Source organism: Ranitomeya imitator, unplaced genomic scaffold (genome assembly GCF_032444005.1).
Source record: "Ranitomeya imitator isolate aRanImi1 unplaced genomic scaffold, aRanImi1.pri SCAFFOLD_1359, whole genome shotgun sequence".
NCBI lineage: Eukaryota > Metazoa > Chordata > Amphibia > Anura > Dendrobatidae > Ranitomeya > Ranitomeya imitator.
Window position 1 is genome coordinate 24835 of NW_027194877.1, and position 23466 is coordinate 48300.

At 56.2% G+C, this 23466-nt stretch overlaps 2 non-coding genes across 2 annotated transcripts; both read right to left on the reverse strand.

Moving 5' to 3' along the window:
* Window positions 1–352: 352 nt before the first annotated feature.
* LOC138656619 (5.8S ribosomal RNA) lies at window positions 353–504 on the reverse strand. The gene has a single exon (XR_011316927.1). It is a non-coding gene; the product is annotated as a 5.8S ribosomal RNA (ribosomal RNA).
* Window positions 505–14733: 14229 nt separating this feature from the next.
* LOC138656620 (5.8S ribosomal RNA) lies at window positions 14734–14885 on the reverse strand. The gene has a single exon (XR_011316928.1). It is a non-coding gene; the product is annotated as a 5.8S ribosomal RNA (ribosomal RNA).
* Window positions 14886–23466: the final 8581 nt, after the last annotated feature.

The window sequence follows — 23466 nt, forward strand, 5'->3', positions numbered from 1 at the left end:
AGGCATAGCTCACCATCTTTCGGGTCCTATCGCGCACTCATGCTCCACCTCCCCGACAGAGGCGGGCCGATGGTGCACCCGCCGTGTCAACCCCCCGGAGCGGGCGGCGGGATCCCACCTCGGCCGGAGCGCCCCGGCCTTCACCTTCATTGCGCCACAGGGTTTCACGTCACAACGGGGGGAGTGACGATGGTAAACCCCATCAGGTGGGCCCAGGGCAGGTGAGTCTGGCCTTGGGGGGACGTAAGGGATAAAGGAGAAGAGACCATCAGGGCACGGAGCCTCAGGCCTCCCTCGTTGTCACCCTTGCGAGGGGACCCCAGCTGCGCCATGGAGGCGATAGATGGAGGGGCAACCCTCAGACAGGCATAGCCCCGGGAGCACCCCGGGGCCGCAAGGTGCGTTCGAAGTGTCGATGATCAATGTGTCCTGCAATTCACACTTAATTCTCGCAGCTAGCTGCGTTCTTCGACGCGCGCGCCGAGTGATCCACCGTTAAGAGTCGCGCTTTCTGGTTTGGGGACACTCGGAGGCGCCCCCCTTTTCACTCTCGTGTCAGCCGGCCGCAAAAGACTGGGATGCTTTGGAGGGTTGTTTTCAAATCTCGGCCCTGTTGCCCGGGCGCTCGGCCTCCCCGTCCCTCCCTCCAGCGGGGAGGAGAACAAAGGAGGGCTCGAGGCTTCTCAACCTACCGCCCAGACCCACATACCCCGGGGAGGGGTGTGTGAGCGCACAGGAGAATGGTACCCGGGACGGCCTTTCGCGTACGCGGGGGGCTTCTTATTTTTCCTCGGCAGGCAGCGGCAGGGCAACAATCGTCGGCGCGAGGCCGGGCGTCTTTTTCCTGGGCGACGGAGCGAGAGGGGCTCCCCGCACCCTCCCGACGTCGCCCGCCCGCTGTCCTCACGTGCCCTCACCGTCCCCACCCTGCGGAGCGCCCTGGCGAAGCAGAAAGAGACCTACCACCGCCCCCATCACGTTCGGTACCCTTCGGGGATTTGGCGGGCGGCTGGCCTCCTGATCTGCACCTCATCGGTATTTTTCACTCGCCCATTAAAGATCCTTCCACAGGTTCATCTAGGGAAACCTTGTTACGACTTTTACTGTCTCTAGATAGTCAAGTTCGATCGTCTTCTCGGCTCTCCACCATGGGTCTTGGCCGAACCCGGCGGGGCCGATCCAAGGACCTCACTAAACCATCCAATCGGTAGTAGCGACGGGCAGTGTGTACAAAGGCCAGGGACTTAATCAATCGAGGGAGAGAAGCCAGATAGGAAGCCCCGCAGCGGGAAGGGCACCCGGAGGAAGGGAAATCCTCCTCGTCGTCCGTGCCGGCAGGCGGGCATCCCGGGGCGTCACCTTCCGGAGGAAAACAGGAGCCTGAACGGCGAGTGCAGTGCCACTGGGGAGATCGTGCACGCTGTACGGTGCGAGGCGGCCGATGCGGAGGGTGTCTGGAAAAAAACCCACCTTGCACGGAGAGGGCGAGGTGACTGGCCTCCGGAGGACACCACGGCTCCCCTGCCTCGTGACCCACCGCTCCCGGGGCGACACACAGAGTCGCTGCTGGGGAGAGGGGCCAGGGCGGTGGGGGGCCTATGCGGCGCCACCATCTGGCTTAGACCCGGCCTCCCGATCGGAGGGCATCTGTTGTAAAAACCACCCCTTGCACGGGGAGGGCCGTAGGTGACTGGCCTTCGGAGGACGCCACGGCCACCCTGCCTCGTGACCCACCGCTCCCGGGGCGACACACAGAGTCGCTGCTGGGGAGAGGGGCCAGGGCGGTGGGGGGCCTATGCGGGGCCTCCGTCTGGCTTAGACCTGCCTCCGCCGCGGGGGGTCCTCGACCCACCGGCGGACGGGCGCGAGGAGTGGGAGAGGGGGGCTGGCCGTCGGGGTCCACCGCGGCTCAGGCGCAGAGCCCGCCAGCGACGCAGAGGTCGCACGGGGGGCGCAGTTGGCCTGGCCGTGTCGGCGTCGCCCTATGGCGTAGTCCCTCGTCCCGGGCTCTTGCCCGTAACCTCAAAGGAGCCCCAACCGAGCGGCGTCTCCCCCCCAAAGCCGTGCCTCCGCTGTTGAGAACAGAAGAAGCCCGGGGCGGCAGTTCGCCGGGTACTCCCCTTCGCCAAAACTCTTTTTGCCCCACTCGTCTCTCCCTTTTCCATCCTCCCTTCTCGCTCTGGGGCGTCCGCTTGGTCTCTCTCTCTCTCTCTCTCTCTCGCTCTCTCCCTCTCGCGCTCCCTTCCGAGCCGCCTCGGAGGACGTCGGACGAGCGGGGAAGGCGACGGCGTTCGGCCGGGCACACCACGCGGTGAGAACCCACTCCGCCTGCCTCCCCACGCATCTGTCGTCCCCCCACTATCGTAGGGGCTCGGGAAAAGACTGGAGAACGCGGAGCTCGGCGGTGGCGTGGAAGCGCCACCCACCGCCGCCGCTCTCGCCGATGCCCACCGCGGAGGCCGCCCATCGGACGCTGGGTGGGGGTCGGCACGGGCCTCCGCGGGCAAGCTGCGCATCTGGAAGTCAAAGGGCCGCCCTCGGAGAAGATCGTTGTGCTACCCCGCGCGGGGAGCGATTCGGACGACGGGCCCCCACGCCGAGGTGGGTGGGCGCCCCGCCATTCGCCCGCGCGGGTCGTCGGACCCCTGCCGTACCACAGTTCGGGTCAAACTCCCCCTCTGCACGGCAGCCACCGTCCTGCGAACGGGAGGCGACTGCCGGCGTGCACGCCCAAGGATGCGTGCCTGAATCCCGGGGGGTAAAAGAGGAAGGAGACCGCCCGCCTTAGACCGACGCGGGCTCCAAAGCCCGGGCCGAGCGAGCGGCACCACCTCCCCACCCGGGAGCGCTGAGCCAAATCGATCGGAGGAAGAGCCGGTGGGGGGCATGGGTGAGAAACCCCACCCGCTGCCATCCTTCCCCTCGGGGAGACGGGGAAGAAACATGCCCGATAGTCCTGGAGGTCCCTCTCCGACACGCTACGGGCGCCCTCGAGACGGAATCCGGGTCACAGTGCGATTCTCTCATAGGTCTCCCCGGTGGCGTGGAAGCGGGAGACATCCGACACAGAGAAACGCCAAGCCTGCTCTGAGGGGACCGAGTCAGGGGGTGCAATCCGCCCTCCTGGAGACCTCCTCGGGACGAAGACTCCAGATCTGCCTCCCTTCTGACATCCGTCACCCTCGGAGAACCAGAACACGCTTGGGGAGGGTCCGTTCAGGCTCAGGCGACCCGGGAAACGCGTCTCTGACTTGGGGCAGACGACCGGCAAGAGTCCCCCTGGAGCCGCGGAAGCCTGGTGTCGACGCGAGGGCGGACTTCCATGCAAACAGGGGGGTACTCGCCAAACCGCCTACCCGACTTGAGGAACCACGAAAACATCGGAAATCAGTCGGGCCCGAGAGGTACCCCTCTCTCCTATATCCTGCAGCTGGTGTGCAAAAGTGGGTATTTGCATGGCGAAACACCGACCCACACTTTAAGGGAGCGAAGCCGAAAAGTGTCCGACTTCCTGGAGCTGTGCGGCGGATCCGGCGGCCAGAAATTCCTCATTCCGGTTCTATTTTTTTTTTTTTCGATTTTGCGAAATTTGGCGGCCAGGCGGCGTAGCTGGGGCCTGGACTAGCCCGAAACACCTGGAGCCGGCGAGCGGAACGAATTTCCCAACGTTCTGCGGCTCCCGGAAGCCAAAAACGCATCGCCGAAAAATTTCAAAGTCCCAAGGACTCGTTCTTGAAAATCGATCCGGGGGCCATGGAAGTGTCCTCGGTACAGCTTCAGAGCTTTCCCCCCGCCTGGAAGTCTGAAAGTTCTATGTTTGTTCTAAGTGGAAAATCGCGTTTTTTTCAGTGTTCCACCCATCAGACCCAAACTTTGCCCACGCTTAGGTCTCTGTCTCGGGGTGCTTTACAACATATTGACGCCCCTTTAGGGTGGAAGTAGGGGAAAGGGGTCATTTTTCACAAAATCGGAAATTTCTCAAAATATTTCTAAGTGTCAAGGACACTTTTGGAAAATCTTCCCCAGGCTCCTGGAAGCCTCCTCGGTACGCCTACTGCGGTTTCTCCCTGCCTGGAAGTCTGACACTTGTCTGAAATTTTTAGCGCATGAAAACGCGGTTTTTCACCCAAAATTCGACTTTGCGCCCGTGACTCGCAAACTTCACCCACATTTAGGCGACTGTCCTGGGGTACCTCACAACATATTGACGCCCCCCTGGCGTGGAAGTAGGGGAAACGTGTCAATTTTCACAAAATCGTGATTTTCTGAAAATATTTCTAAGTGTCAAGGACACTTTTGGATAATCTTCCCCAGGCTCCTGGAAGCCTCCTCGGTACGCCTCCTGCGGTTTCCCCCTGCCTGGAAGTCTGACACTTGTCTGAAATTTTTAGCGCATGAAAATGCGGTTTTTCACCCAAAATTCGACTTTGCGCCCGTGACTCGCAAACTTCACCCACATTTAGGCGACTGTCCTGGGGTACCTCACAACATATTGACGCCCCCCTGGCGTGGAAGTAGGGGAAACGTGTCAATTTTCACAAAATCGTGATTTTCTGAAAATATTTCTAAGTGTCAAGGACACTTTTGGAAAATCTTCCCCAGGCTCCTGGAAGCCTCCTCGGTACGCCTCCTGCGGTTTCTCCCTGCCTGGAAGTCTGACACTTGTCTGAAATTTTTAAAGTATGAAAATGCGGTTTTTCACCCAAAATTCGACTTTGCGCCCATGACTCGCAAACTTCACCCACATTTGGGCGACTGTCCTGGGGTACCTCACAACATATTGACGCCCCCCTGGCGTGGAAGTAGGGGAAACGTGTCAATTTTCACAAAATCGTGATTTTTTCAAAATATTTCTAAGTGTCAAGGACACTTTTGGATAATCTTCCCCAGGCTCCTGGAAGCCTCCTCGGTACGCCTCCTGCGGTTTCCCCCTGCCTGGAAGTCTGACACTTGTCTGAAATTTTTAGCGCATGAAAATGCGGTTTTTCACCCAAAATTCGACTTTGCGCCCGTGACTCGCAAACTTCACCCACATTTAGGCGACTGTCCTGGGGTACCTCACAACATATTGACGCCCCCCTGGCGTGGAAGTAGGGGAAACGTGTCAATTTTCACAAAATCGTGATTTTCTGAAAATATTTCTAAGTGTCAAGGACACTTTTGGATAATCTTCCCCAGGCTCCTGGAAGCCTCCTCGGTACGCCTCCTGCGGTTTCCCCCTGCCTGGAAGTCTGACACTTGTCTGAAATTTTTAGCGCATGAAAACGCGGTTTTTCACCCAAAATTCGACTTTGCGCCCGTGACTCGCAAACTTCACCCACATTTAGGCGACTGTCCTGGGGTACCTCACAACATATTGACGCCCCCCTGGCGTGGAAGTAGGGGAAACGTGTCAATTTTCACAAAATCGTGATTTTCTGAAAATATTTCTAAGTGTCAAGGACACTTTTGGATAATCTTCCCCAGGCTCCTGGAAGCCTCCTCGGTACGCCTCCTGCGGTTTCCCCCTGCCTGGAAGTCTGACACTTGTCTGAAATTTTTAGCGCATGAAAACGCGGTTTTTCACCCAAAATTCGACTTTGCGCCCGTGACTCGCAAACTTCACCCACATTTAGGCGACTGTCCTGGGGTACCTCACAACATATTGACGCCCCCCTGGCGTGGAAGTAGGGGAAACGTGTCAATTTTCACAAAATCGTGATTTTCTGAAAATATTTCTAAGTGTCAAGGACACTTTTGGAAAATCTTCCCCAGGCTCCTGGAAGCCTCCTCGGTACGCCTCCTGCGGTTTCCCCCTGCCTGGAAGTCTGACACTTGTCTGAAATTTTTAGCGCATGAAAACGCGGTTTTTCACCCAAAATTCGACTTTGCGCCCGTGACTCGCAAACTTCACCCACATTTAGGCGACTGTCCTGGGGTACCTCACAACATATTGACGCCCCCCTGGCGTGGAAGTAGGGGAAACGTGTCAATTTTCACAAAATCGTGATTTTCTGAAAATATTTCTAAGTGTCAAGGACACTTTTGGAAAATCTTCCCCAGGCTCCTGGAAGCCTCCTCGGTACGCCTCCTGCGGTTTCTCCCTGCCTGGAAGTCTGACACTTGTCTGAAATTTTTAGAGTATGAAAACGCGGTTTTTCACCCAAAATTCGACTTTGCGCCCATGACTCGCAAACTTCACCCACATTTGGGCGACTGTCCTGGGGTACCTCACAACATATTGACGCCCCCCTGGCGTGGAAGTAGGGGAAACGTGTCAATTTTCACAAAATCGTGATTTTTTCAAAATATTTCTAAGTGTCAAGGACACTTTTGGAAAATCTTCCCCAGGCTCCTGGAAGCCTCCTCAGTACGCCTCCTGCGGTTTCTCCCTGCCTGGAAGTCTGACACTTGTCTGAAATTTTTAGAGTATGAAAACGCGGTTTTTCACCCAAAATTCGACTTTGCGCCCGTGACTCGCAAACTTCACCCACATTTAGGCGACTGTCCTGGGGTACCTCACAACATATTGACGCCCCCCTGGCGTGGAAGTAGGGGAAACGTGTCAATTTTCACAAAATCGTGATTTTCTGAAAATATTTCTAAGTGTCAAGGACACTTTTGGAAAATCTTCCCCAGGCTCCTGGAAGCCTCCTCGGTACGCCTCCTGCGGTTTCTCCCTGCCTGGAAGTCTGACACTTGTCTGAAATTTTTAGAGTATGAAAACGCGGTTTTTCACCCAAAATTCGACTTTGCGCCCATGACTCGCAAACTTCACCCACATTTGGGCGACTGTCCTGGGGTACCTCACAACATATTGACGCCCCCCTGGCGTGGAAGTAGGGGAAACGTGTCAATTTTCACAAAATCGTGATTTTTTCAAAATATTTCTAAGTGTCAAGGACACTTTTGGAAAATCTTCCCCAGGCTCCTGGAAGCCTCCTCGGTACGCCTCCTGCGGTTTCTCCCTGCCTGGAAGTCTGACACTTGTCTGAAATTTTTAGAGTATGAAAACGCGGTTTTTCACCCAAAATTCGACTTTGCGCCCGTGACCCGCAAACTTCACCCACATTTGGGCGACTGTCCTGGGGTACCTCACAACATATTGACGCCCCCCTGGCGTGGAAGTAGGGGAAACGTGTCAATTTTCACAAAATCGTGATTTTCTGAAAATATTTCTAAGTGTCAAGGACACTTTTGGAAAATCTTCCCCAGGCTCCTGGAAGCCTCCTCGGTACGCCTCCTGCGGTTTCTCCCTGCCTGGAAGTCTGACACTTGTCTGAAATTTTTAGAGTATGAAAACGCGGTTTTTCACCCAAAATTCGACTTTGCGCCCGTGACTCGCAAACTTCACCCACATTTAGGCGACTGTCCTGGGGTACCTCACAACATATTGACGCCCCCCTGGCGTGGAAGTAGGGGAAACGTGTCAATTTTCACAAAATCGTGATTTTTTTCAAAATATTTCTAAGTGTCAAGGACACTTTTGGAAAATCTTCCCCAGGCTCCTGGAAGCCTCCTCGGTACGCCTCCTGCGGTTTTCCCCCGCCTGGAAGTCTGACATTTTTTACAGTGCGAAAATACGGTTTTTCGCTCAAAATTAAACTTTCCGCCCATGGAACGCACACTGTGCCCCCACCTTGGAGAGTCGCTATGGCGTACTCAGGGTGACTATTAAGCCCACAGACAACCTCCACAGGCCGACTATTAAGCCCCCTCCGTCTTCCGCAGGGCCGACTATTAAGCCCTCCACCGACTTCCGCAGGGCCGACTATTAAGCCCCCCTCCGACTATTAAGCCCCCCTACGGAGTCCACTCAGCCAGCGACTGAAACGTGGTGAGCGGGGTGTGCGCATCCCGGCCGCGCCCAAAGTGCTTCGCCGCGGTCATGGCTGTCGCCACCGAAAACGGCAAATGTTTGTTTCGGCCAAGCTGCAAGGATACATCTCGGAACACAAAAACCAAACCGGTGGGGACATCCTACAGAGAAACACCGAGCCTGCTCTGGGGGGACAAAGACAGAAGGGCGTCCGCCTTCCGAGAGCCCTCACCTGGGTGAGGACCCAAGATGTGCCCTTCTGACAGTGATTACCTCCAGAGAACCAGGACCCCCGTGGGAAGGGTCCTGCCAAGCTCGGGTCGCCCAGATTCGCCTCTCTCACTCGGGTCACGCGCCCAGCCAACGTCCGCAGAAGACTTCCGATAAACACCGAGCCTGCTCTGGGGGGACAAAGACAGAAGGGCGTCCGCCTTCCAAGAGCCCTCACCTGGGTGAGGACCCAAGATGTGCCCTTCTGACAGTGATTACCTCCAGAGAACCAGGACCCCCGTGGGAAGGGTCCTGCCAAGCTCGGGTCGCCCAGATTCGCCTCTCTCACTCGGGTCACGCGCCCAGCCAACGTCCGCAGAAGACTTCCGATAAACACCGAGCCTGCTCTGGGGGGACAAAGACAGAAGGGCGTCCGCCTTCCAAGAGCCCTCACCTGGGTGAGGACCCAAGATGTGCCCTTCTGACAGTGATTACCTCCAGAGAACCAGGACCCCCATGGGAAGGGTCCTGCCAAGCTCGGGTCGCCCAGATTCGCCTCTCTCACTCGGGTCACGCGCCCAGCCAACATCCGCAGAAGACTTCCGATAAACACCGAGCCTGCTCTGGGGGGACAAAGACAGAAGGGCGTCCGCCTTCCGAGAGCCCTCACCTGGGTGAGGACCCAAGATGTGCCCTTCTGACAGTGAAAACCTTCAGAGAACCAGGACCCCCGTGGGAAGGGTCCTGCCAAGCTCGGGTCGCCCAGATTCGCCTCTCTCACTCGGGTCACGCGCCCAGCCAACGTCCGCAGAAGACTTCCGATAAACACCGAGCCTGCTCTGGGGGGACAAAGACAGAAGGGCGTCCGCCTTCCGAGAGCCCTCACCTGGGTGAGGACCCAAGATGTGCCCTTCTGACAGTGATTACCTCCAGAGAACCAGGACCCCCCGTGGGAAGGGTCCTGCCAAGCTCGGGTCACCCAGATTCGCCTCTCTCACTCGGGTCACGCGCCCAGCCAACGTCCGCAGAAGACTTCCGATAAACACCGAGCCTGCTCTGGGGGGACAAAGACAGAAGGGCGTCCGCCTTCCGAGAGCCCTCACCTGGGTGAGGACTCAAGATGTGCCCTTCTGACAGTGATTACCTCCAGAGAACCAGGACCCCCGTGGGAAGGGTCCTGCCAAGCTCGGGTCGCCCAGATTCGCCTCTCTCACTCGGGTCACGCGCCCAGCCAACGTCCGCAGAAGACTTCCGATAAACACCGAGCCTGCTCTGGGGGGACAAAGACAGAAGGGCGTCCGCCTTCCGAGAGCCCTCACCTGGGTGAGGACCCAAGATGTGCCCTTCTGACAGTGATTACCTCCAGAGAACCAGGACCCCCCGTGGGAAGGGTCCTGCCAAGCTCGGGTCGCCCAGATTCGCCTCTCTCACTCGGGTCACGCGCCCAGCCAACGTCCGCAGAAGACTTCCGATAAACACCGAGCCTGCTCTGGGGGGACAAAGACAGAAGGGCGTCCGCCTTCCGAGAGCCCTCACCTGGGTGAGGACCCAAGATGTGCCCTTCTGACAGTGATTACCTCCAGAGAACCAGGACCCCCCGTGGGAAGGGTCCTGCCAAGCTCGGGTCACCCAGATTCGCCTCTCTCACTCGGGTCACGCGCCCAGCCAACGTCCGCAGAAGACTTCCGATAAACACCGAGCCTGCTCTGGGGGGACAAAGACAGAAGGGCGTCCGCCTTCCGAGAGCCCTCACCTGGGTGAGGACTCAAGATGTGCCCTTCTGACAGTGATTACCTCCAGAGAACCAGGACCCCCGTGGGAAGGGTCCTGCCAAGCTCGGGTCACCCAGATTCGCCTCTCTCATTCGGGTCACGCGCCCAGCCAATGTCCACAGCGGATTTCCGACAAATTTTCACTGAAAATTCAACTTTGTGCCCATGAACCAGACACTTTACCCACACTTGGGTCTCTATCTTGGGGTACTTTACAACATATTGACGACCCATGAGGTTGAAGTAGGGAAAATGTGAGATTTTTTTTTTTTTACAAAATCGGGATTGTCTCAAAATTTTTCTAAAAATGTCTAAGGAAGTGTCCTTGACATAACACCTGAGATTTTTCCCTTTCTGAATGTATGACACAACAGGATTCGAACCCGAGACGCCAGCTCGGCAAGGCCGCAGCGCTAACAAGTGAGCCACCGTGCTTTGACTGGGATCGATGGATCCAGTTAGTACCCAATCCGTTACAGATATGACTGATCGACAGCCGTGTAGGTGCCACCCCCTGGGGCTGAGTCATCCCCCGTGATGCCGTATAGGCGATTATGGCAGGTGGATCCGGTCAGGTGCCACCCCTGGGGCTGAGTCATCCCCCGTGATGCCGTATAGGTGATTACAGCAGGTGGATCAGGTGAGGGATATATCATCAACCCTACGGATGTTTAGCGACCGTGGAGGTGCCACCCCCTGGGCTGACTCAACCCCCGTGGTGACCTATATCAGAGTACGGCAAAACACATCCGGTTAATTTCAATCACCTCAGCTGGCGTCTTTCACCTGCGTGGCTGACTCGCGCGGAGGAAAATCATTTGCCACAGTTCAAGACACAGAGAAACACGGCACTTTAATAAACTATTACGAGACGCTCTGTTTGACTGCGGGAAACCCTTCGCAATGGAGCGGTGAGTAGAAGACATTTGTCGGCCACGTAGAGACACATGAATGTACCTTGTAGTGGAGTTGTACACTTGCTGGCAAGGTGACCGGTTTTATTGCTTGTGTCTCCCCCGCAGGCACCCACGGACACCACTTACATGCCCCGTGTGCCACAGGGTAACCAAATATATATCCACACATCTGAGAAGGGTATGCCTGAGGTCACACGGTGATTCGGAGATAAAAACCGCCATAGCCTCCGCAAAGTATCAACTTCGCTGTATCGCCAACAAGGGGACAACAATCCAATTCAGTGAGCTCAAGCCCCTCCAATCCTTGGAGGAGACTGTAGCCTTCTTAGAAGGTCGCGGCTTTTTGATAGCAAACAAGCCTAGGTTTGAGTCACAAATCACACCACTGACCTGTGAAGGGCCCGCTCAGGTACCAACTGACAATCCGGAGCTCCGCCCAGGCTCCATGCCAGAGCTAGATTCAGATGTGATGGATGTGCCTTTCCTTTTACGGCCGGGAGACAGTCTGGAGGGAGACCCGTGCCCCCCGCCAGAGCTAGATTCAGATGAGATGGATGTGCCTTTCCTTTTACGGCCAGTAGACAGTCGGGAGGGAGACCCATGCCCCACGCCAAAGCTAGATTCGGATGAGATGGATGTGCCTTTCCTTTTACGGCCGGTAGACAGTCGGGAGGGAGACCCGTGCCCTGAGCCTGACCACACAGGGAGCATTTCTGACCGCATAGGCAATGAGGAGGTCATGGATGGCAGCAATTTAAGTATCCAGAAAAGGGAATGGAAAGACAAAAACCGCACGGCTACCAAGGCCGCCGGATTGTACAAGCGTCACTCATTGAATCACCCCATGTTAAAGGGGTTCCACTCGTACCTAACAATTACCCATGGGGTCCCAAACTGTCAACAGGAGGTATCAAACGTAGCACGGTTTCTATTTTTTGTGAACCCAAAATCTGTAACTCTGGAGTACCTCGTAAAACCAAACCAGGTTAATAATTTTTTTCAACAACTTGGAAAACTCCATCTATCGAGCCAGACCTCCCTCAAAATGTTGAAGCATATACGGAGATTTACCATGTATCAGATGAGGGCTACCAAACTGAGACTAGAGAATCCTCAACTTTATAAGGCATGCGAAGTGTTCATGAATTTTACAACAGACCTTCAGAAATCATTGTACAAGGGAGCCTGCCGAGAGTCTGTAAGTAAAAGGTACACCGTTCAAAAGAGCCAATATTCAGCGCATTGTTACCAAACCTTGGATGTTGGTTAATTGCCTTTATTTTTCCCCACAGGTACGATCTATTGATGAAGCCATCAAAGTCACCCAAGGACTGCCAGATTATACTGGAGGAGGCAAGGCCAACATTTCTAGCTAGCATCGAGGCTGTGACAGATGGCGGATCAGAAGTAGATCGCCGGGAAGTGGTACTGTACCTCGAGGCCCTTCTGATTCTAAAACATCTCCAAAGACCAGGTGTTGTTCGTAACATGACGGTAAGTCGTCGGGCCCTGTGGGTCAGCGGTATTTGCTGAACCGGTTCAATATTTTTCCACCTTTTTTTTTCACATCGTAGGTTTCAGAGTGGAATGAGAGGATCCATCACACGTACCAAGGAAGACGCAAGACAATTGTGGGTGTGAAGACTCACAAGTGCTCCACCTCTCAGGTAGCAACTTTTGTACTTTCAGAGGAAGAGGAATCGGTAAGCTTTTCTCAAAGCCAGGGAACCCAGGCAACCCCACTCATTGTGGGGAGCAAAACACTCTCTTGTCCCCATGTAAAACCTTTTGGAGGGGTGCCCCCAGACTGGAGAGTAACATATATATATTTTTTTTCTTTTTCAGTGGTTCAATGCGTATGCGGAATATGTCAGACCGGTCTTTACCTTTGGCCGAAAGATTATCACAAACTTTTTCGTGACGTGTACCGGGAAGGTCATAAAAAATCCATCCATGAGACTCAAACGATACCATTCAAGGTAAGGTAGCCACAAGTCAAGTGACCCACAGCCATAAGTAGCAACCAGTACTAACAATGTGCTTTCCTCCGTAGCTACAACCTCCCAAACATCACCAGCCACCTTGTACGGCGGATTTGCGAGACATGGACTTTGTCACAATACACAGATTGCGAAAAGCGCTTGTTTGCACGCTACTTGGCACATACAAACGATGTGGCCGAGAGAGTTTACCGGGAGAAGACCCTGACCGATATGTGCCGTGCCCAAGAGCTAGTGTTCAACGCAGGAAATCATGAGGACGCAAAAATTATGTCGCCAGTAATGGCATCAACCAGTGAATTGGATAACGAGGTGGTAGACCTCACGGAAAGTGATACCGAGTCATCCGATTCTACTGAGGAGTATAGTCTCAAGAATATTCGGCTCATCCCAATCAGGAGAACAAAGCCCTTGTGAATATGTCAATTTTTATCTGACATTAATAAAATTATTCAAATGTACATTCATCTTTGCCTCTTTGACTTGCCTCACTTTTCTCCCACTTTGGGGACCCTTTCGGGGTACTCTGCAACATATTGAAGCCCCTCTTGGGTGGGGGGTAAGGGGAAATGTGATTTTTTTTTTTCTCAGAAAATTGCCCAAAATTTTCCAAGTGTCAAGGACTCTTCCAGAAAAGCTTCCCCAGGCTTCTGGAAGTGTCCTCGGTACACCTCCAGCGGTTTCCCCCTGCCTGGAAGTCTGACACATGTCTGAAATTTTCAAAGTGTGAAAGTATGGTTTTTCACCCAAAATTCAACTTTCCGCCCATGAACCACAGACTTCACCCACACTTAGGTCACTGTCTTGGGGTACACCTCCAGTGCTATGTCACGGTCATCACTGTTGTCACAAAAAATTGACTTTTGTTTAGGCCAAGCAATTTGAGGACGGCACGGCAGCCAGCAGCCCGTACGGTACAGGGGTTGATCAGACCCCCGTACGTCCGGTTGTGGTCTCCGTGCCCCGAAGGGGTTCCCGCTTCTCGCCTGCACCAGGCACGGCAGCCAGCAGACCGTACGGTCCAGGGGTGGGTCAGACTCCCGGACGTACGGTTGTGGTCTCCGTGCCCCGAAGGGGTTCCCACTTCTCGCCTGCACCAGGCACGGCAGCCAGCAGACCGTACGGTCCAGGGGTGGATCAGACCCCCGTACGTCCGGTTGTGGTCTCCATGCCCCGAAGGGGTTCCCGCTTCTCGCCTGCACCAGGAACGGCAGCCAGCAGACCGTACGGTCCAGGGGTGGGTCAGACCCCCGTACGTCCGGTTGTGGTCTCCGTGCCCCGAAGGGGTTCTCGCTTCTCGCCTGCGGCAGGCACAGCAGCCAGCAGACCGTACGGTCCAGGGGTGGGTCAGACCCCCGTACGTCCGGTTGTAGTCTCCGTGCCCCGAAGGGGTTCTCGCTTCTCGCCTGCGGCAGGCACAGCAGCCCGTATGGTCCAGGGGTTGATCAGGCCCCTGTACGTCTGCCCGTGGTCTCCGTGAGTCTTTCGCCCCTATACCCAGGGACCACACCTATGGCCATTTAGCTCAGTTGGTTAGAGCGTGGTGCTAATAACACCAAGGTCGTGGGTTCGATCCCCGTACGGGCCAAGCACATCTACAAACGCCCCTATACCCAGATGACCAATTTGCACATCAGGGTCGCTGCGGACCTCCACCAGAGTTTCCTCTGGCTTCGTCCTGCCCAGGCATAGCTCACCATCTTTCGGGTCCTATCGCGCACTCATGCTCCACCTCCCCGACAGAGGCGGGCCGATGGTGCACCCGCCGTGTCAACCCCCCGGAGCGGGCGGCGGGATCCCACCTCGGCCGGAGCGCCCCGGCCTTCACCTTCATTGCGCCACAGGGTTTCACGTCACAACGGGGGGAGTGACGATGGTAAACCCCATCAGGTGGGCCCAGGGCAGGTGAGTCTGGCCTTGGGGGGACGTAAGGGATAAAGGAGAAGAGACCATCAGGGCACGGAGCCTCAGGCCTCCCTCGTTGTCACCCTTGCGAGGGGACCCCAGCTGCGCCATGGAGGCGATAGATGGAGGGGCAACCCTCAGACAGGCATAGCCCCGGGAGCACCCCGGGGCCGCAAGGTGCGTTCGAAGTGTCGATGATCAATGTGTCCTGCAATTCACACTTAATTCTCGCAGCTAGCTGCGTTCTTCGACGCGCGCGCCGAGTGATCCACCGTTAAGAGTCGCGCTTTCTGGTTTGGGGACACTCGGAGGCGCCCCCCTTTTCACTCTCGTGTCAGCCGGCCGCAAAAGACTGGGATGCTTTGGAGGGTTGTTTTCAAATCTCGGCCCTGTTGCCCGGGCGCTCGGCCTCCCCGTCCCTCCCTCCAGCGGGGAGGAGAACAAAGGAGGGCTCGAGGCTTCTCAACCTACCGCCCAGACCCACATACCCCGGGGAGGGGTGTGTGAGCGCACAGGAGAATGGTACCCGGGACGGCCTTTCGCGTACGCGGGGGGCTTCTTATTTTTCCTCGGCAGGCAGCGGCAGGGCAACAATCGTCGGCGCGAGGCCGGGCGTCTTTTTCCTGGGCGACGGAGCGAGAGGGGCTCCCCGCACCCTCCCGACGTCGCCCGCCCGCTGTCCTCACGTGCCCTCACCGTCCCCACCCTGCGGAGCGCCCTGGCGAAGCAGAAAGAGACCTACCACCGCCCCCATCACGTTCGGTACCCTTCGGGGATTTGGCGGGCGGCTGGCCTCCTGATCTGCACCTCATCGGTATTTTTCACTCGCCCATTAAAGATCCTTCCACAGGTTCATCTAGGGAAACCTTGTTACGACTTTTACTGTCTCTAGATAGTCAAGTTCGATCGTCTTCTCGGCTCTCCACCATGGGTCTTGGCCGAACCCGGCGGGGCCGATCCAAGGACCTCACTAAACCATCCAATCGGTAGTAGCGACGGGCAGTGTGTACAAAGGCCAGGGACTTAATCAATCGAGGGAGAGAAGCCAGATAGGAAGCCCCGCAGCGGGAAGGGCACCCGGAGGAAGGGAAATCCTCCTCGTCGTCCGTGCCGGCAGGCGGGCATCCCGGGGCGTCACCTTCCGGAGGAAAACAGGAGCCTGAACGGCGAGTGCAGTGCCACTGGGGAGATCGTGCACGCTGTACGGTGCGAGGCGGCCGATGCGGAGGGTGTCTGGAAAAAAACCCACCTTGCACGGAGAGGGCGAGGTGACTGGCCTCCGGAGGACACCACGGCTCCCCTGCCTCGTGACCCACCGCTCCCGGGGCGACACACAGAGTCGCTGCTGGGGAGAGGGGCCAGGGCGGTGGGGGGCCTATGCGGCGCCACCATCTGGCTTAGACCCGGCCTCCCGATCGGAGGGCATCTGTTGTAAAAACCACCCCTTGCACGGGGAGGGCCGTAGGTGACTGGCCTTCGGAGGACGCCACGGCCACCCTGCCTCGTGACCCACCGCTCCCGGGGCGACACACAGAGTCGCTGCTGGGGAGAGGGGCCAGGGCGGTGGGGGGCCTATGCGGGGCCTCCGTCTGGCTTAGACCTGCCTCCGCCGCGGGGGGTCCTCGACCCACCGGCGGACGGGCGCGAGGAGTGGGAGAGGGGGGCTGGCCGTCGGGGTCCACCGCGGCTCAGGCGCAGAGCCCGCCAGCGACGCAGAGGTCGCACGGGGGGCGCAGTTGGCCTGGCCGTGTCGGCGTCGCCCTATGGCGTAGTCCCTCGTCCCGGGCTCTTGCCCGTAACCTCAAAGGAGCCCCAACCGAGCGGCGTCTCCCCCCCAAAGCCGTGCCTCCGCTGTTGAGAACAGAAGAAGCCCGGGGCGGCAGTTCGCCGGGTACTCCCCTTCGCCAAAACTCTTTTTGCCCCACTCGTCTCTCCCTTTTCCATCCTCCCTTCTCGCTCTGGGGCGTCCGCTTGGTCTCTCTCTCTCTCTCTCTCTCTCGCTCTCTCCCTCTCGCGCTCCCTTCCGAGCCGCCTCGGAGGACGTCGGACGAGCGGGGAAGGCGACGGCGTTCGGCCGGGCACACCACGCGGTGAGAACCCACTCCGCCTGCCTCCCCACGCATCTGTCGTCCCCCCACTATCGTAGGGGCTCGGGAAAAGACTGGAGAACGCGGAGCTCGGCGGTGGCGTGGAAGCGCCACCCACCGCCGCCGCTCTCGCCGATGCCCACCGCGGAGGCCGCCCATCGGACGCTGGGTGGGGGTCGGCACGGGCCTCCGCGGGCAAGCTGCGCATCTGGAAGTCAAAGGGCCGCCCTCGGAGAAGATCGTTGTGCTACCCCGCGCGGGGAGCGATTCGGACGACGGGCCCCCACGCCGAGGTGGGTGGGCGCCCCGCCATTCGCCCGCGCGGGTCGTCGGACCCCTGCCGTACCACAGTTCGGGTCAAACTCCCCCTCTGCACGGCAGCCACCGTCCTGCGAACGGGAGGCGACTGCCGGCGTGCACGCCCAAGGATGCGTGCCTGAATCCCGGGGGGTAAAAGAGGAAGGAGACCGCCCGCCTTAGACCGACGCGGGCTCCAAAGCCCGGGCCGAGCGAGCGGCACCACCTCCCCACCCGGGAGCGCTGAGCCAAATCGATCGGAGGAAGAGCCGGTGGGGGGCATGGGTGAGAAACCCCACCCGCTGCCATCCTTCCCCTCGGGGAGACGGGGAAGAAACATGCCCGATAGTCCTGGAGGTCCCTCTCCGACACGCTACGGGCGCCCTCGAGACGGAATCCGGGTCACAGTGCGATTCTCTCATAGGTCTCCCCGGTGGCGTGGAAGCGGGAGACATCCGACACAGAGAAACGCCAAGCCTGCTCTGAGGGGACCGAGTCAGGGGGTGCAATCCGCCCTCCTGGAGACCTCCTCGGGACGAAGACTCCAGATCTGCCTCCCTTCTGACATCCGTCACCCTCGGAGAACCAGAACACGCTTGGGGAGGGTCCGTTCAGGCTCAGGCGACCCGGGAAACGCGTCTCTGACTTGGGGCAGACGACCGGCAAGAGTCCCCCTGGAGCCGCGGAAGCCTGGTGTCGACGCGAGGGCGGACTTCCATGCAAACAGGGGGGTACTCGCCAAACCGCCTACCCGACTTGAGGAACCACGAAAACATCGGAAATCAGTCGGGCCCGAGAGGTACCCCTCTCTCCTATATCCTGCAGCTGGTGTGCAAAAGTGGGTATTTGCATGGCGAAACACCGACCCACACTTTAAGGGAGCGAAGCCGAAAAGTGTCCGACTTCCTGGAGCTGTGCGGCGGATCCGGCGGCCAGAAATTCCTCATTCCGGTTCTATTTTTTTTTTTTTCGATTTTGCGAAATTTGGCGGCCAGGCGGCGTAGCTGGGGCCTGGACTAGCCCGAAACACCTGGAGCCGGCGAGCGGAACGAATTTCCCAACGTTCTGCGGCTCCCGGAAGCCAAAAACGCATCGCCGAAAAATTTCAAAGTCCCAAGGACTCGTTCTTGAAAATCGATCCGGGGGCCATGGAAGTGTCCTCGGTACAGCTTCAGAGCTTTCCCCCCGCCTGGAAGTCTGAAAGTTCTATGTTTGTTCTAAGTGGAAAATCGCGTTTTTTTCAGTGTTCCACCCATCAGACCCAAACTTTGCCCACGCTTAGGTCTCTGTCTCGGGGTGCTTTACAACATATTGACGCCCCTTTAGGGTGGAAGTAGGGGAAAGGGGTCATTTTTCACAAAATCGGAAATTTCTCAAAATATTTCTAAGTGTCAAGGACACTTTTGGAAAATCTTCCCCAGGCTCCTGGAAGCCTCCTCGGTACGCCTACTGCGGTTTCTCCCTGCCTGGAAGTCTGACACTTGTCTGAAATTTTTAGCGCATGAAAACGCGGTTTTTCACCCAAAATTCGACTTTGCGCCCGTGACTCGCAAACTTCACCCACATTTAGGCGACTGTCCTGGGGTACCTCACAACATATTGACGCCCCCCTGGCGTGGAAGTAGGGGAAACGTGTCAATTTTCACAAAATCGTGATTTTCTGAAAATATTTCTAAGTGTCAAGGACACTTTTGGATAATCTTCCCCAGGCTCCTGGAAGCCTCCTCGGTACGCCTCCTGCGGTTTCCCCCTGCCTGGAAGTCTGACACTTGTCTGAAATTTTTAGCGCATGAAAATGCGGTTTTTCACCCAAAATTCGACTTTGCGCCCGTGACTCGCAAACTTCACCCACATTTAGGCGACTGTCCTGGGGTACCTCACAACATATTGACGCCCCCCTGGCGTGGAAGTAGGGGAAACGTGTCAATTTTCACAAAATCGTGATTTTCTGAAAATATTTCTAAGTGTCAAGGACACTTTTGGAAAATCTTCCCCAGGCTCCTGGAAGCCTCCTCGGTACGCCTCCTGCGGTTTCTCCCTGCCTGGAAGTCTGACACTTGTCTGAAATTTTTAAAGTATGAAAATGCGGTTTTTCACCCAAAATTCGACTTTGCGCCCATGACTCGCAAACTTCACCCACATTTGGGCGACTGTCCTGGGGTACCTCACAACATATTGACGCCCCCCTGGCGTGGAAGTAGGGGAAACGTGTCAATTTTCACAAAATCGTGATTTTTTCAAAATATTTCTAAGTGTCAAGGACACTTTTGGATAATCTTCCCCAGGCTCCTGGAAGCCTCCTCGGTACGCCTCCTGCGGTTTCCCCCTGCCTGGAAGTCTGACACTTGTCTGAAATTTTTAGCGCATGAAAATGCGGTTTTTCACCCAAAATTCGACTTTGCGCCCGTGACTCGCAAACTTCACCCACATTTAGGCGACTGTCCTGGGGTACCTCACAACATATTGACGCCCCCCTGGCGTGGAAGTAGGGGAAACGTGTCAATTTTCACAAAATCGTGATTTTCTGAAAATATTTCTAAGTGTCAAGGACACTTTTGGATAATCTTCCCCAGGCTCCTGGAAGCCTCCTCGGTACGCCTCCTGCGGTTTCCCCCTGCCTGGAAGTCTGACACTTGTCTGAAATTTTTAGCGCATGAAAACGCGGTTTTTCACCCAAAATTCGACTTTGCGCCCGTGACTCGCAAACTTCACCCACATTTAGGCGACTGTCCTGGGGTACCTCACAACATATTGACGCCCCCCTGGCGTGGAAGTAGGGGAAACGTGTCAATTTTCACAAAATCGTGATTTTCTGAAAATATTTCTAAGTGTCAAGGACACTTTTGGATAATCTTCCCCAGGCTCCTGGAAGCCTCCTCGGTACGCCTCCTGCGGTTTCCCCCTGCCTGGAAGTCTGACACTTGTCTGAAATTTTTAGCGCATGAAAACGCGGTTTTTCACCCAAAATTCGACTTTGCGCCCGTGACTCGCAAACTTCACCCACATTTAGGCGACTGTCCTGGGGTACCTCACAACATATTGACGCCCCCCTGGCGTGGAAGTAGGGGAAACGTGTCAATTTTCACAAAATCGTGATTTTCTGAAAATATTTCTAAGTGTCAAGGACACTTTTGGAAAATCTTCCCCAGGCTCCTGGAAGCCTCCTCGGTACGCCTCCTGCGGTTTCCCCCTGCCTGGAAGTCTGACACTTGTCTGAAATTTTTAGCGCATGAAAACGCGGTTTTTCACCCAAAATTCGACTTTGCGCCCGTGACTCGCAAACTTCACCCACATTTAGGCGACTGTCCTGGGGTACCTCACAACATATTGACGCCCCCCTGGCGTGGAAGTAGGGGAAACGTGTCAATTTTCACAAAATCGTGATTTTCTGAAAATATTTCTAAGTGTCAAGGACACTTTTGGAAAATCTTCCCCAGGCTCCTGGAAGCCTCCTCGGTACGCCTCCTGCGGTTTCTCCCTGCCTGGAAGTCTGACACTTGTCTGAAATTTTTAGAGTATGAAAACGCGGTTTTTCACCCAAAATTCGACTTTGCGCCCATGACTCGCAAACTTCACCCACATTTGGGCGACTGTCCTGGGGTACCTCACAACATATTGACGCCCCCCTGGCGTGGAAGTAGGGGAAACGTGTCAATTTTCACAAAATCGTGATTTTTTCAAAATATTTCTAAGTGTCAAGGACACTTTTGGAAAATCTTCCCCAGGCTCCTGGAAGCCTCCTCAGTACGCCTCCTGCGGTTTCTCCCTGCCTGGAAGTCTGACACTTGTCTGAAATTTTTAGAGTATGAAAACGCGGTTTTTCACCCAAAATTCGACTTTGCGCCCGTGACTCGCAAACTTCACCCACATTTAGGCGACTGTCCTGGGGTACCTCACAACATATTGACGCCCCCCTGGCGTGGAAGTAGGGGAAACGTGTCAATTTTCACAAAATCGTGATTTTCTGAAAATATTTCTAAGTGTCAAGGACACTTTTGGAAAATCTTCCCCAGGCTCCTGGAAGCCTCCTCGGTACGCCTCCTGCGGTTTCTCCCTGCCTGGAAGTCTGACACTTGTCTGAAATTTTTAGAGTATGAAAACGCGGTTTTTCACCCAAAATTCGACTTTGCGCCCATGACTCGCAAACTTCACCCACATTTGGGCGACTGTCCTGGGGTACCTCACAACATATTGACGCCCCCCTGGCGTGGAAGTAGGGGAAACGTGTCAATTTTCACAAAATCGTGATTTTTTCAAAATATTTCTAAGTGTCAAGGACACTTTTGGAAAATCTTCCCCAGGCTCCTGGAAGCCTCCTCGGTACGCCTCCTGCGGTTTCTCCCTGCCTGGAAGTCTGACACTTGTCTGAAATTTTTAGAGTATGAAAACGCGGTTTTTCACCCAAAATTCGACTTTGCGCCCATGACCCGCAAACTTCACCCACATTTGGGCGACTGTCCTGGGGTACCTCACAACATATTGACGCCCCCCTGGCGTGGAAGTAGGGGAAACGTGTCAATTTTCACAAAATCGTGATTTTCTGAAAATATTTCTAAGTGTCAAGGACACTTTTGGAAAATCTTCCCCAGGCTCCTGGAAGCCTCCTCGGTACGCCTCCTGCGGTTTCTCCCTGCCTGGAAGTCTGACACTTGTCTGAAATTTTTAGAGTATGAAAACGCGGTTTTTCACCCAAAATTCGACTTTGCGCCCGTGACTCGCAAACTTCACCCACATTTAGGCGACTGTCCTGGGGTACCTCACAACATATTGACGCCCCCCTGGCGTGGAAGTAGGGGAAACGTGTCAATTTTCACAAAATCGTGATTTTTTTCAAAATATTTCTAAGTGTCAAGGACACTTTTGGAAAATCTTCCCCAGGCTCCTGGAAGCCTCCTCGGTACGCCTCCTGCGGTTTTCCCCCGCCTGGAAGTCTGACATTTTTTACAGTGCGAAAATACGGTTTTTCGCTCAAAATTAAACTTTCCGCCCATGGAACGCACACTGTGCCCCCACCTTGGAGAGTCGCTATGGCGTACTCAGGGTGACTATTAAGCCCACAGACAACCTCCACAGGCCGACTATTAAGCCCCCTCCGTCTTCCGCAGGGCCGACTATTAAGCCCTCCACCGACTTCCGCAGGGCCGACTATTAAGCCCCCCTCCGACTATTAAGCCCCCCTACGGAGTCCACTCAGCCAGCGACTGAAACGTGGTGAGCGGGGTGTGCGCATCCCGGCCGCGCCCAAAGTGCTTCGCCGCGGTCATGGCTGTCGCCACCGAAAACGGCAAATGTTTGTTTCGGCCAAGCTGCAAGGATACATCTCGGAACACAAAAACCAAACCGGTGGGGACATCCTACAGAGAAACACCGAGCCTGCTCTGGGGGGACAAAGACAGAAGGGCGTCCGCCTTCCGAGAGCCCTCACCTGGGTGAGGACCCAAGATGTGCCCTTCTGACAGTGATTACCTCCAGAGAACCAGGACCCCCGTGGGAAGGGTCCTGCCAAGCTCGGGTCGCCCAGATTCGCCTCTCTCACTCGGGTCACGCGCCCAGCCAACGTCCGCAGAAGACTTCCGATAAACACCGAGCCTGCTCTGGGGGGACAAAGACAGAAGGGCGTCCGCCTTCCAAGAGCCCTCACCTGGGTGAGGACCCAAGATGTGCCCTTCTGACAGTGATTACCTCCAGAGAACCAGGACCCCCGTGGGAAGGGTCCTGCCAAGCTCGGGTCGCCCAGATTCGCCTCTCTCACTCGGGTCACGCGCCCAGCCAACGTCCGCAGAAGACTTCCGATAAACACCGAGCCTGCTCTGGGGGGACAAAGACAGAAGGGCGTCCGCCTTCCAAGAGCCCTCACCTGGGTGAGGACCCAAGATGTGCCCTTCTGACAGTGATTACCTCCAGAGAACCAGGACCCCCATGGGAAGGGTCCTGCCAAGCTCGGGTCGCCCAGATTCGCCTCTCTCACTCGGGTCACGCGCCCAGCCAACATCCGCAGAAGACTTCCGATAAACACCGAGCCTGCTCTGGGGGGACAAAGACAGAAGGGCGTCCGCCTTCCGAGAGCCCTCACCTGGGTGAGGACCCAAGATGTGCCCTTCTGACAGTGAAAACCTTCAGAGAACCAGGACCCCCGTGGGAAGGGTCCTGCCAAGCTCGGGTCGCCCAGATTCGCCTCTCTCACTCGGGTCACGCGCCCAGCCAACGTCCGCAGAAGACTTCCGATAAACACCGAGCCTGCTCTGGGGGGACAAAGACAGAAGGGCGTCCGCCTTCCGAGAGCCCTCACCTGGGTGAGGACCCAAGATGTGCCCTTCTGACAGTGATTACCTCCAGAGAACCAGGACCCCCCATGGGAAGGGTCCTGCCAAGCTCGGGTCACCCAGATTCGCCTCTCTCACTCGGGTCACGCGCCCAGCCAACGTCCGCAGAAGACTTCCGATAAACACCGAGCCTGCTCTGGGGGGACAAAGACAGAAG